Source organism: Electrona antarctica (assembly GCF_951216825.1).
Source record: "Electrona antarctica genome assembly, chromosome: 12".
NCBI classification, from domain to species: domain Eukaryota; kingdom Metazoa; phylum Chordata; class Actinopteri; order Myctophiformes; family Myctophidae; genus Electrona; species Electrona antarctica.
The window spans coordinates 52,998,580-53,011,352 of NC_136793.1; positions in this window are offsets into that span (position 1 = coordinate 52,998,580).

Genomic DNA, 12,773 nt, shown 5'->3' on the forward strand with positions numbered 1-12,773 from the left:
CAAGCTTTGAGTATATGTAAGTAAGGTAGACAGACAGACAGACAGACAGACAGAAATTAAGAAAGAGAGTTGACCAAGCGTCACAAACTGTACACTGTTCCATATCACAAGGTCGTAGGTTGTTTGTATCAATAGTTATGCTGTTTTCTCGCGTGGACCCCCGTTCCATCTAGACTAAGCTGTTTAGTTCAGGTTGTAACACTTGCTTCAATTAATATCACTTTCAATTAAACCATCATTGGTAAACAGTTAAGACGTTTTATACAAGGATTTGGCTGTGATACCCCAAACAAAACATTGTGTCTGACTGTGCACACACGCGCACAGTCACACACTCTGCACGCACGCACGCACGCAACACACACACACACACACACACACACACACACACACACAATAATGCTTAGCATAGGTAGCTAACTCACCTGAATACAAACAAACGACCAAGCAGTTTGTGATGAAGATAAAACTGTCACACTTGTGATTGTGACTGAGAAGTTTTCACTTCCCCCAACAACCCAGACTACTCCACTCAACTTCCATGAGGTGTAAACTTACATTATAAATTGTATATTTCTGTTTATCTTTACTACCAAAGAAGCTCGTTTGTGTCTGTTTGCAGGAGCATGTGTGTGGAGGGGGCGTGGCTACTGGCTACTGGAGGATTTTAAAGAGCGTGCTTGAAGCCTACTCAGGGACACTGGAATGTCTACTTTCTAGGGCAGTGGTTTCCAACCATTTTCATGTCAAGGTCCATTAATTGTCTCCACCAGGCCGAAGGCATGGGGAGAGAGTATGTTTGTCTCCACCAGGCCGAAGGCATGGGGAGAGAGTATGTTTTGCACTCCGTCCGTCCGTCCGTGTGTGTGTCCGTCCGTCCGTCCCTCCGTGGACAGCTAATCTCCGGCACCGTTGGCTTGATCGCAGCCATACTCTGCACACACACTCCCTGAATGCCACAGCTGAACCTCTGCCCCATGTTTTTCACATTGGCCTCTTATAGCGTCACCAGGAGGCCGCTTTGTGCAAAACAATTTTTTGGACGGTACACCTACAGATTTTGTCCAAACATCACACAAATTGGTACACAGTCTCTCTAGAGCCATTCAACGAAACAGGTCTTTCAGATTTTTCAGACTCCTACCTGATTGGCTAAGATTGGCTACCAAAGTTCGCAGGAGTGGACGGTTTCAAACAAAATGCCGCACATCATGAACACATCATGTGATTTCCGTGAAATTGTGCACACACATTCCCACTAGGCCAAGGAAGAAATGCCACTGGAAAAATGTTCAACTCAGCCTCATGGTGGCGCTATAATTGGCCAATTAGTGTTTTTACCTCTAACTGCACGGATCTTTGTAAAACTTTGTATGCACACTCCCTAGAGGCCAAGGAAAAACCTTTGCCTGGAATTTTTCACATCTGCTCTTTATAGCGCCACCAGGAGGCCGACATATGTAAAACACATTTTCTAATATTACTCCTTCAGATTTTATCAAAATTTCACACAAATTGGTACACATGCTCTCCATAGTCATGTGATCAAGACGGGTTTGTTTGATTTCTCATAATCCATCCTGATTGGCTACGATTGGCTTCTAAAATGTTCAGGCGTAGCCCGCTTTGTACCCGTTTTGTACAAATCGCCACAACTCCTCAACGCAGAGTCCAATTGCGGTGAAGCTGTGCATGCATATTCCCACTAGGCTGAGGAAGAAATGCCACTTGACAGTTTTCAAATCAGTGTTATGGTGGCGCTACAACAGGCCACACACACACACACACACACACACACACACACACAAAACATGTTTATATTACTCCTAAACATTTTGCCAAACATCGCACACACTCCTATCCTCCTGGTGGAGACCTATGCCCAGAAGGGCACTTTTTCTAGTTTATTCTGCATTAATACCACCATTTGATGACATTTAGCTTCTCAAAATAACAATTCTTCTACATTCTCTAAAGTTTGCGTAAACTTCTTGTAAATTAAGTAATGTAGATGTTTAACAATAATTTAACTCTTGAGAGCGTAACATGAAAACAAATTTGGATTTCATTTTTTCAAAAAAAGAGTTAAAGATGAAGAAGGGTCCATTTGGTTACCAACTCTCCATCATTTAAGTTTAACTGAAGGGGACCACCTGGAACTCTCTCAATGACCACTGGTGGTCCCCGGACAACTGGTTGAGAACCACTGCTGTATAGGTGACCACATCACCATACATGGTCACGACATTAAACTGGGCTTTTAACATTTGTTTAAAAAAAACCCATCGCCAGCTAAATCAGGATGTAATTGTTTTGCCAGCCAATAAGTCTATGGACTTTAATGTTTGTTTAGGGCAGTAAATGACAACGTAAGACATCACCTGGCTGATATACTGCCCTCCCTGCGGCCCTCACTTCACACAAGTGTGATTGTTACGGTATTAAAATGTCATAAAAGTCCTTTAATTCTCACTTTACCCTCCTGGGGGGGTCCCTGGAACAGAGATTGGGGTCCGTGGCCCCAATCAGTGAATGATATGGTTCAACATTTTAATCTTAAACTAGAGTCAGCTCTTGACATAGTGGCTCCTATGAAAACAAAAAAGAAACAGAATACCAGAGTAACACCCTGGATAAATGAGCATACACGTTCACTGAAGCAAGAATGTCGTAGAGCTGAGCGAGCTTGGAGAAAAACCAAATTCACTATCCACCTAGAGATTCTTAAAAAGTTGCCTATAACAAAGCCTTGCGCCTGGCAAGGCAGGCATATTTCTCTGGCATTATTGAGAACAAGAAACAAGAAAGATTCCAGAGTCTTATTCTCTACCATTGAATGAATTTTACCCCCCCCAGTCCTACAAACAGTCGTTCCCGGCTTCTAAAGCTAAGTGTAATGAGTTTGCATGCTTTTTTGATAACACAATTTGTAACATTAGAGCTGATGTTATGAATGGTGCTGCTGCTAGCACAGACCCTGAAACAGCAGCTAATGGCACCAGGGTAGATCTCTCCAGGGGGAGCCTATTGTCATTCTGCGCAATTGATGAAGACGAACTCCGCAAAACCATATCACAGATGACATCATCCTCCTGTTCATTGGATACAATTCCCACCACCTTTCTCAAAGAGGTTTTAGACAGTGTGATTGGAGATATCCTAAAAATTGTAAACAGCTCTCTACAATCAGGTGTCTTTCCAGACTCACTGAAGACGGCTGTAGTTAGGCCCTTACTCAAGAAACACAATCTTGATCCCTCTGTGTTGGGTAACTATCAACCTATTTCTAATCTGCCCTTTCTGGGCAAGGCTTTAGAAAAAGGCATCTTTCATCAATTGGATGTGTTTCTACAGAACAATAAGGTGCATAACACATTCCAATCTGGCTTTAGGAAAGGTCACAGCACAGAAACAGCACTTGTAAAAGTAATTAATGATCTTAGGGTGTCTGCTGACAAGAAATATGTATCTGTTCTCTTACTTCTTGATCTAACGGCTGCATTCGACACGATTGATCATTCAATTTTAATACAGCGTCTGGAGCACTGGATAGGCTTGTCTGGTACGGCCCTGTCCTGGTTTTTCTCCTACCTAACAAACATAAGTTATTTTGTCAATCTAGCGGAGTTTGACTCAGACAAACACGACATCGGTTCTGTTATTCCACAGGGCTCAATTCTTGGTCCTCTATTATTCTCCCTGTATATACTGCCGTTGGGAGAACTTATTACCAATCACGGAGTCAATACTATGCTGATGATACCCAACTATATCTTTCTGTAGCTCCAGATGATCCCTGTGCTTTAGACCCGTTGTTGACCTGTCTGTCTAGCATCAAATGCTGGATGAGTGAGAACTTTCTCAAGCTAAATGAGGATAAGACAGAAGTTCTCATAATCGGTTCTAGTGAGCATAAAGAATCAATAACAAGCAGACTTGGCAACCTGACTGTAGAAAGTAGCAGTACAGTAAATAACTTGTGGGTAATTGATTCTGAATTGAATTTTAATTCACACATTAATCATGTTATCAAGATTGCCTTTTTTCACCTTAGAAATACTGCACGAATCAGAGCCTATTTGTCATTGGACGATGCAAAAACGCTAATCCACACCTTTGTTTTTTCTCGGCTTGATTACTGCAATGCACTTTTTGAGTGGTGTAAACCACTCCTACAACTGGCTTTTGTGTGCAGAAAAAATGAGCATGGTTGCTATGTTGACGTAATTAAATCACACCCGGGTGAACTGGATGACCGTAGCAACCATGCTCATTTTCTCTGCACAAAAAAAGCCAGTTGTGAAATCACATCCAGGTGTGATTTCATTAAGTCAGATCAGAGCTGATCAGGCTATATAATACCTTACCTTATATAATACCTCACATCGGACAAAAACTCCAGCTGAATCAACTTCATGGTCACAAATCATCACATCAGAAGACGTCAGACATTACGTCAGACCACAGCTGATCATGCTATATAAAACCTTACACCACTCAGTTCACACGGGTGTGATTTTTTCTGGACAACTGACAGATTACAACTTGTCCAAAATGCGGCAGCCAGAGTTTTAACTAAAACTAAGATGAGAGACATATTACTCCAGTTTTAGCTTCACTGCGCTGGCTTCCGGTTGTTTTTAGGATTGATTTGAAAATTCTTTGACTTGTTTATAAAGCTCTCAATGGTCTCGCACCGTCCTACCTACATGACTGCCTGCCTAAATGTCCAAAACCGCCCCCTAAGGTCTTCCACTGCTGGCCTGCTCGCTTTGCCTAAAAAACATGGCAACAAAAAAATACGGGAATGCAGCTTTTTGCTTCTACGTGCCGATGGCGTGGAACAAACTCCCACTGTACCTTCGACAGGCAGCCTCTGTAGACATTTTTAAAGCACAGCTCAAGACCCATTTCTACACACTTGCTTTTAATTGATCTTTTAATGTTTGTGTTATTCATGTCCTCACTGTATTGCATTACTGCTATTATTTTAATGTTTTATGCCTTGCTTTTCTTTTCTTTCTTTCTCCATTGTTCTGTAAAGCACTTTGAGCTGCATTTCATGTCATGAAAGGTGCTATACAAATAAAGTTTTATTATTATTATTATTACTTGCGCAAGCAGAGCGTGCAAGTTATGTTTCTCGTCAGGTGCTACGATGCGTATGTCCCGTAGCAGCACATGAGCATATGGCGTGATGAAGATATGTACCAATGCCAGGGTATAATTGGTTATCGATGGTGACGTAATGATGATATGTTTCAGTGTCGGGTGGATTAAAGGTAATGCCCCTATGTATACATGTATGTAATCCGACACCACTGCCATAACAAGCACAAGTAATCATTACGTCATACGCTGCCACGGGACATACGCTGTCCGGTGCTACGATGCGTATGTCCCATGACGTGATGAAGATATGTACCAATGCCAGGGTATAATTGGTTTACGATGGTGATACAAACGACCCGAGTAACCACAGTATACCACTAATCAACTCACAAATTACATAAACATAGAGGCATGTCCTAATCACGTCCTCCGGGAGAGAGAAAGGTTGGTCTGACAGCTCGCTCCTGGAGCTGTGGGTAGTTGTAGAGTCGGCCCCCCTGGCCGGCGGCGGGGGGGCTTTGGTGCGCCGCTCTCTCCCGTGCTCTGACAGGGTGCTTACCGCGGCCATCTGGCAGCACGCCATCTCTTTGATGTGCCGGCAGGCGTCGGCCGTGCGCCAACATGCCGTCTCGGCGCGTCGACTCGTACTCGTCTTGCCGGTGGCGTCCCAGAGGCCGCCGCCCGCGGCGGTCAGATGGTGGTATGCCGCCGGGAGGATTTCCTCTGGCTGCGGATGTCTCTCTCTCGCCGCCTCTCTCTCGGCCTTGACCCTGAGGTCGTAGAGGTCACGTTTGTGCCTCTGCTGCTCGGCCTTGAGTCTCTGAGCCAACGGGACGTCTCCGAGCTGCTGCACCGACTCCTGCATGAACTCCAGGTACTCCAGAGCACTGCAGAGTTTACTGTGTAAATCTACACTGGGTGGCGCTGTGGAGAGCAGACCAGAGGAAGCAGTTGGCTTAGCCTTGGAAGCTGAGGGTCGGGTCCCCAGAGAGGGTTGGAGGGTCCCCAGGGAGGGTCTGGTCCCCAGGGAGGGTCCGGCCCCCAGGGAGCTCTCTATTCCAACCGAACAGCCACAGTTCGATGATGGGAAGTTCAGCCCCGGAGGTGGAGAGCCATTCTCTGAAGGGGAGCAGCTACAAGGAGGAGAGTCCAATACACACATCAAACGACCCAAGTAACCACAGTATACCGCTAATCAACTTACAAATTACATATATATACCGATACTGAAACATATCTTTATTACGTCACCATTGAGAGCCAGTTATAACCCGTCACTCACCCGTATTAATGACATCATTACTTAATTGATTGTTGTTAATTACGTAACGAAATAATGTTTTTGAATTGTTTAAAAAGAATTACCATCATCTCCTTCAACAGTTGTCAAAATAGTTTCAAGATACTTTTCAGGTTATTTAAAGGAAAAATAAGGAATATATCTGTAGAATAGAGGTTACAGAGAGATCATCTTGTATCGGAGGAAAAGTGCAAGTCATAGAGCTGTGCTCTAGATAGACTACCGCTGCGTCAGGACAAAAGAAAACTTCCTCCATCCTCCAAAAGCTAGGTACGTAGCAAATAGCTAAAACTAATAATTCAATATTGAAACCATTATTTCACAGAGAGGCTGAGATTTGAAAGTTTGTAGTGGTCGACAGTACTTGCACGCTCTGCTTGCGCACTATAGGCGATTTATGGCATACTTGGGTGCAACAAGCAAGTAGGCACTCGACAGAGTGCAGTTCTAGTTATTATTATTATTATTATTATTATTAATCATCCCATACCCCCAATATCGCGGGTTGCCACGTTTTCTTTAATAAGTAAAAAAAAAAAAAAAAAAACCTGGCCACTCGAACCGGTTGCCATGTTCGTGCATTCCAAGCAACTGGGTATATGAAAACATTGCAGGTTTCCCGCAATGTTTTCATAAGCAAAAAAAAAGTATCACACTCCCGCTATTTCCTTCCCAGGAATATGCACAGAGTTGGGCGCATGGAAGGAACACGTTATTCCAACCAGTTCAATTCCACTCCATCAGGCGCCCCGGCTGGCCAGGTGGAGGCAGTATAGAGACCAGGATTATACACACATCTTACATCTACCTCTACATTACCACCATCTCTTCTAGACAAAGGCTGCCTTACAGTTGTAGGTCTCAGGGCCGTAGGGTTTACACAGCAGAGCCAGTTTCACCCACCTACAGTTTGTCTGGGAGGCCATCTGCTCGACCCGCGGGTCCATTGCCGCCTTCCAGAGGTCGTACATGTCCTCGCCGCGATGACCGTGCAAGTTTATCATCTGCTTGTAAATGCAGGGGTGGCTGGGCGCCTTGGCCGACCCTGCAAAGAAGGGGTGATGCTGTGGCGCGACGCCAATGAGGTTGGCACAGACACCCATGACCACGTCGTCTATGTGGATGGAGGCGTTGAGGGTCAGACTGGCCTGGTAGATCTTATCCACCACGTCCCTGGACACCAGGTACCCGGACCCTGCCGTGTAGTCAGGGTAGGTTGACCACGGGTACATTTCAATGGGCAGGTAGTACTTGCTGTTCCTGTCCCGGATGGGCCCTATCCCTCTAAACACATGGCCGACCCACAGGTCGGTGGCGTTCCTCTGGGCAGCGTCCTGCAGGAAGTCCACCAGGTTGGGCGTGTGGACCAGGTGTCGTCGTCGGCCGTCATGACAAAGCACGCGTGGCTGCAGTGCTGGCGCGCCCAGTGGAACTGCATGACCACCTTCAGCGTCAGCGTATCTCTGTCTCTCTGCCTGGAGACAGAGAAAGTGCAGGGAAACCCTGTATTCTCCCGAGCCCTGGATCCTCACAAAATGTCGTAAGAGAAACCTTTCTATTGTTAACGAGCACCTTACGGGTTCAGAATACTCTTTTCTTTATATATGCTCCCTCTGGGTAACATCATCAGGGAACACTATAAATTTCCATTGTTACGCGGACGACACTCAATTACATCTATCGATGAAACCAAATGAAACGGATCAGTCAAACTTCTAAAGACAAAGAGTTGGATGACCCGTAATTACCCACTCCTCAACTCTGACAAAACGGAAGTTATCGTAATTGCCCCTAAGCCCCTAAGAGACAAACTAGCCGACGAAAACTTTACCCTAGATGGCATTACCTTGGCCTCCAAGGCCACTGTAAAGAATCTTTGAGTTACCTTTGACCAAGATATGTCCTTCAAATGCCACATCAAACAAATCTCAAAGACTGCCTTTTTTCACCTGCGTAATATTGCAAAGGTTAGGCACATCCTGTCCCAAAATTACGCAGATAAACTTGTCCTCAAGGCTGGACTACTGTAACTCGCTATTATCAGGCTGCCAAGTAAGTCTCTGAAAAGCCTACAGCTAGTTCAAAATGCTGCGGCGCGTGTGCTGACAGGTACCAGAAGAAGAGACCATATCACTCCTTCACTGGCCTCTCTACACTGCCTCCCGGTTAAATACAGAATAGAGTTCAAAATCCTCCTCCTCACCTACAAAGCTCTCAATGGTCAGGCACCACAATATCTTAAAGAACTCATTGATCCCTACAACCCAAAGAAATATCAAAAGTTACAATAGGAGGCAGGGCTTCGCTGTGGAACCTTCTCCCGGCTTCGGTCCGTGGGGCTGACACGCTCTGCACATTCAAGACTAGGTTAAAAACCTTTCTCTACGACAAAGCCTATAGCTAGACTTGTCTTCAGTACTCGGTCACCCGACAAAGTAAAAAGGGTGAGAACTGAGTAAGGGGAACCTCCCACCAAACCCCGCACCTGTGATGTGCATCTGCTAAATGCCTAAATCGTACATTGTTTGTGTGGGTTTGTCTCCCAGCAGTGCCACTCCCCGGAGTCTCTTTTCGTCTTCCACTTCGCAGTTCCGTGGACCTCTAATATGAACCCCCAACTGACTGCCGAGTGTGACCGTGGACCAGGCCTCTTCATGGAGCCCATCAGAAGTGTGACCGTGGACCCGGCCTCCTCACAGTGCACGACCATGGACTGCTATCATATTATTACACCACACTATATCCTAATATTCTCATACATTATATATTATTATTATCATATAAACATTGCTATACCATATTATATTATTTTACACTATTTCATTAATTATATTATCCTACACTATTTCATTCATTATTATTGCTACTACTTGTATTTGCCTGTATCTCTTTCCCTGTCTATCTCTCTTCTATTCTTTCTTCCTATTCCCCCCCATCCCCCGACACGGTCGAGGCAGATGGCCGCCCACCCTAGAGTCGGGATCTGCCTGACGTTTCTTCCTAAAGGGCAGTTTGTCGTTACCACTGTCGCAATATTGCTTGCTCTGGGTGGATCTTTGTTGGATTGTAAAGTGTCTTCATCATAACCTTTATTTAAACTCGGGAGTACAATTGAGGGGCAGGCCCTCATTTTCAATGTAGCCGAAATACAAAAAAAAAATCACACCCGTGTGAACTGAGTGGTGTAAGGTTTTATATAGCATGATCAGCTGTGGTCTGACGTAATGTCTGACGTTAAAGATCTTTGGCTAGGTAGACTCGTCTTCTGATGTGATGATTTGTGACCATGAAGTTGATTCAGCTGGAGTTTTTGTCCGATGTGAGGTATTATATAAGGTAAGGTATTATATAGCCTGATCAGCTCTGATCTGACGTAATGAAATCACACCTGGATGTGATTTCACAACTGGCTTTTTTTGTGCAGAGAAAATGACCATGGTTGCTACGGTCATCCAGTTCACCCGGGTGTGATTTAATTACGTCAGAAATTATTTTGAACATAGCAACCATGCTCATTTTTTTCTGCACACAAAAGCCAGTTGTAGGAGTGGTTTACACCACTCAAAAATCAACAACATACACTAAATATAGCAATATCAATATATGAATTGTAAAACAGAAAGTGTCCAAAGCTAAAATAACTATAATAGATAGATGAGAATCAATTAAAAACAGTTACATTGTTGAGTAAAAGTGCTAGAAATATTTTCCCTGAATTTACCTAGGGAAGGCAGTGATCAGATTTTTAGGGATTTTTGGAGTTCGTTCCAATCAAATGGAGCACTGACAGAAAAAGCTGCTTTACCTAGCTCTGAGTTAGCAAAAGGAATCTTGAGGGTCAGGAAGTCACTCAAGCGGTTCCAACATAGAGCAAATGTAAGAGGGGACCATTCCTGAGATGGCTTTGAAAATGAAAATATACCAGTGCAATATACTGCGCCTCTCGGACAGAGAGGACAAGCCTGCGTTCCTATAGAGTGTACAGTGATGGGTACCATAGCTGTCACCAGTGACCCATCTTAGGGCAGAATGGTAAACCGTATCAAGGTGCTTCAAAGTTGATGGTGTAGCAATCCTGTAAATAATGTCTCCATAGTCCAGGACCGAGAGAAATGTGGCTTCAATGATTGTTTTTTACAGGATGCCGGAAAACAAGCTTTGTTCCTATAGAAAAAAACAATTTTTTGTCTCAGTTTGGTGACAAGATTTTCAATGTGGAATTTAAAAGACAATTTCTCATCCAGCCAGATGCCAAGGTACTTGCATTCTGATACTCTTTCAATTGAGGAGCCATTGGAAGATATTAAAAATACGTTTTCAGGTCTGGTGGTTCTAGCCCTGGTGAAAAGCAGGGCAACCTGGAGAGTATTAAATGCCAGCTGCAGCTTACTGGTGGCAAGCTGGGCTGTGTCAGCAACACAATATAAGACTGCATAAAGGTGGGCATGACAGTCATTTAAAGAAGAAATAATGTTAATATATAATGTGAAGAGCACCGACCTAAGATTGAGCCCTGGGGGACCCCCATGGAGACTGGACGAAACTCAGATTGGGAGCTCCCGGACTTCACTGATTGATGTCTGTCATGTAAATAACTATGAAACCATTCAGAAGATGCATTACTAAAACCAATGTTGTGTATTTTTTGTAAGAGTACGGTGTGATGTACAGTGTCGGACACAAAGAGGGCGGCGCAATGTAATTTGTTGTCCAAAGCAGTTAACCCTCTGCCAGATTACCACGTGATAACGCGTCAAGTGATTAATTAGGCGTCTCTGACTACGACGTGATTTCGCGTCGTTCTCGTTTATATTAATTCGGTCCACACCTCTGTATTGAGTATTGAGCATAAATCTCAACTACATTACCCAGAATTCCAGTGTCATGTGACACACGTGTACGTTTTGCCATTGGAAGCTGATCCCACCCCCCAGTAAACAGTGGGAGCAGAGGGAGTCTTCATAGTTTTCTGTTTAGCCGATATGCCGTCTCTCCCGAGCGATTTTCTAGCAGTAACAAAACAAAAAAAAGTTGAAAGCAGTAATATTTATTTGAGCGAGTTTTGTGGTAGTTGTTGAGATGTGATCTGTATTGTATTTATATGAAACTCTTATTCTGAAGCGCCAAATGCTCAACAGGAAATGCCTGTTAACATGTGTATAAAACTGCTGAATAAACGGCTGGCTTCAGTTGTGTTGACAAGCTGAAGGCGTGGATGTAAGCTGCTGCCTACTCGTCCTTTTATTTCCTCCGTAATATATGATGTCCGACTAGCTCCCAGGCTATCTAGATTCCTCCTATCGCTGTAATGGCAGCTCTGCTAACAGGTTATGGGACCCAGCAGGAAGATTATTGGAAGCCGTGGAGTAGGTTGTTTGTTTGACGGAGACGGATGCCATTTCCAGGTATGGCAGTCGAGATTTCTAGAGAGGGCTGAAGAGCACCATATTGAATTCGCCTGACAACAACGTCAAAGTGGACGCCGAAAGAAATGAGGAGGCATATGCTGAGCTAATTCAAGTGCTCGACGATAAAAGTTTGCCTTTGATTGTGCATGATGCAGCAGATGATGGGAGGAAGGCGTTGAAGATTCTGAACAATTACTATGCTGGTAAGGGAAAACCAAAAGTGATTAGTTTGTACACAGAGCTTACGTCGCTCCAGAAAGCTGCTAATGAGACAATTACTGACTATATTATACGAGCAGAAACCGCTATCACAGCACTGAGGAAATTGAGGAATGTGGAAGAGACTATAAGTGACGGCTTATTGACAGCTATGATTCTGAAGGGGCTGCCAGAATCATACAAGCCATTTTCTATCCACATTACACAAAGTGATGACAAGATGACCTTCGCTGAGTTTAAAACCAAGCTGAGGAGTTACAAGAACGCTGATAAGTTCAGTGGCAAGTGCAACTCCGTCGGAGACAGCGTGATGAAAGGCAAAGACGTGAAACTGTCCTGTTACAACTGCAGCCAGAGGGGGCATAAAGCTTTCGAGTGAACTGAGGCTGCTGTTGGTCGGAGGGAGCAGAGACAGTGGTGCAGTTTTTGTTCCACACACAACGATACCAACTGCAGGCGGAGAAGACGGAGAGACAACATCAACGTGAAACAACATGCCATGGACACGTCCGCTTTCAAGGTTTGCCAAGTGGACGGCACCGGGGGACCGAAGCAGAGACTCTGTCAGGGCATTGCTCTGAGCAGAGGGCTGATGGTTGACACCGGGGATACGTCACACATTGTGACCGACGTGAAGAAGTTCCGAAACTTCGACGAGAGATGTTCTGGAGATGGCTGATGGAGTGAGGGCCTCTGGCATAGCGCTGAGAGGTACTGCAAACGTTTGGCTGAGA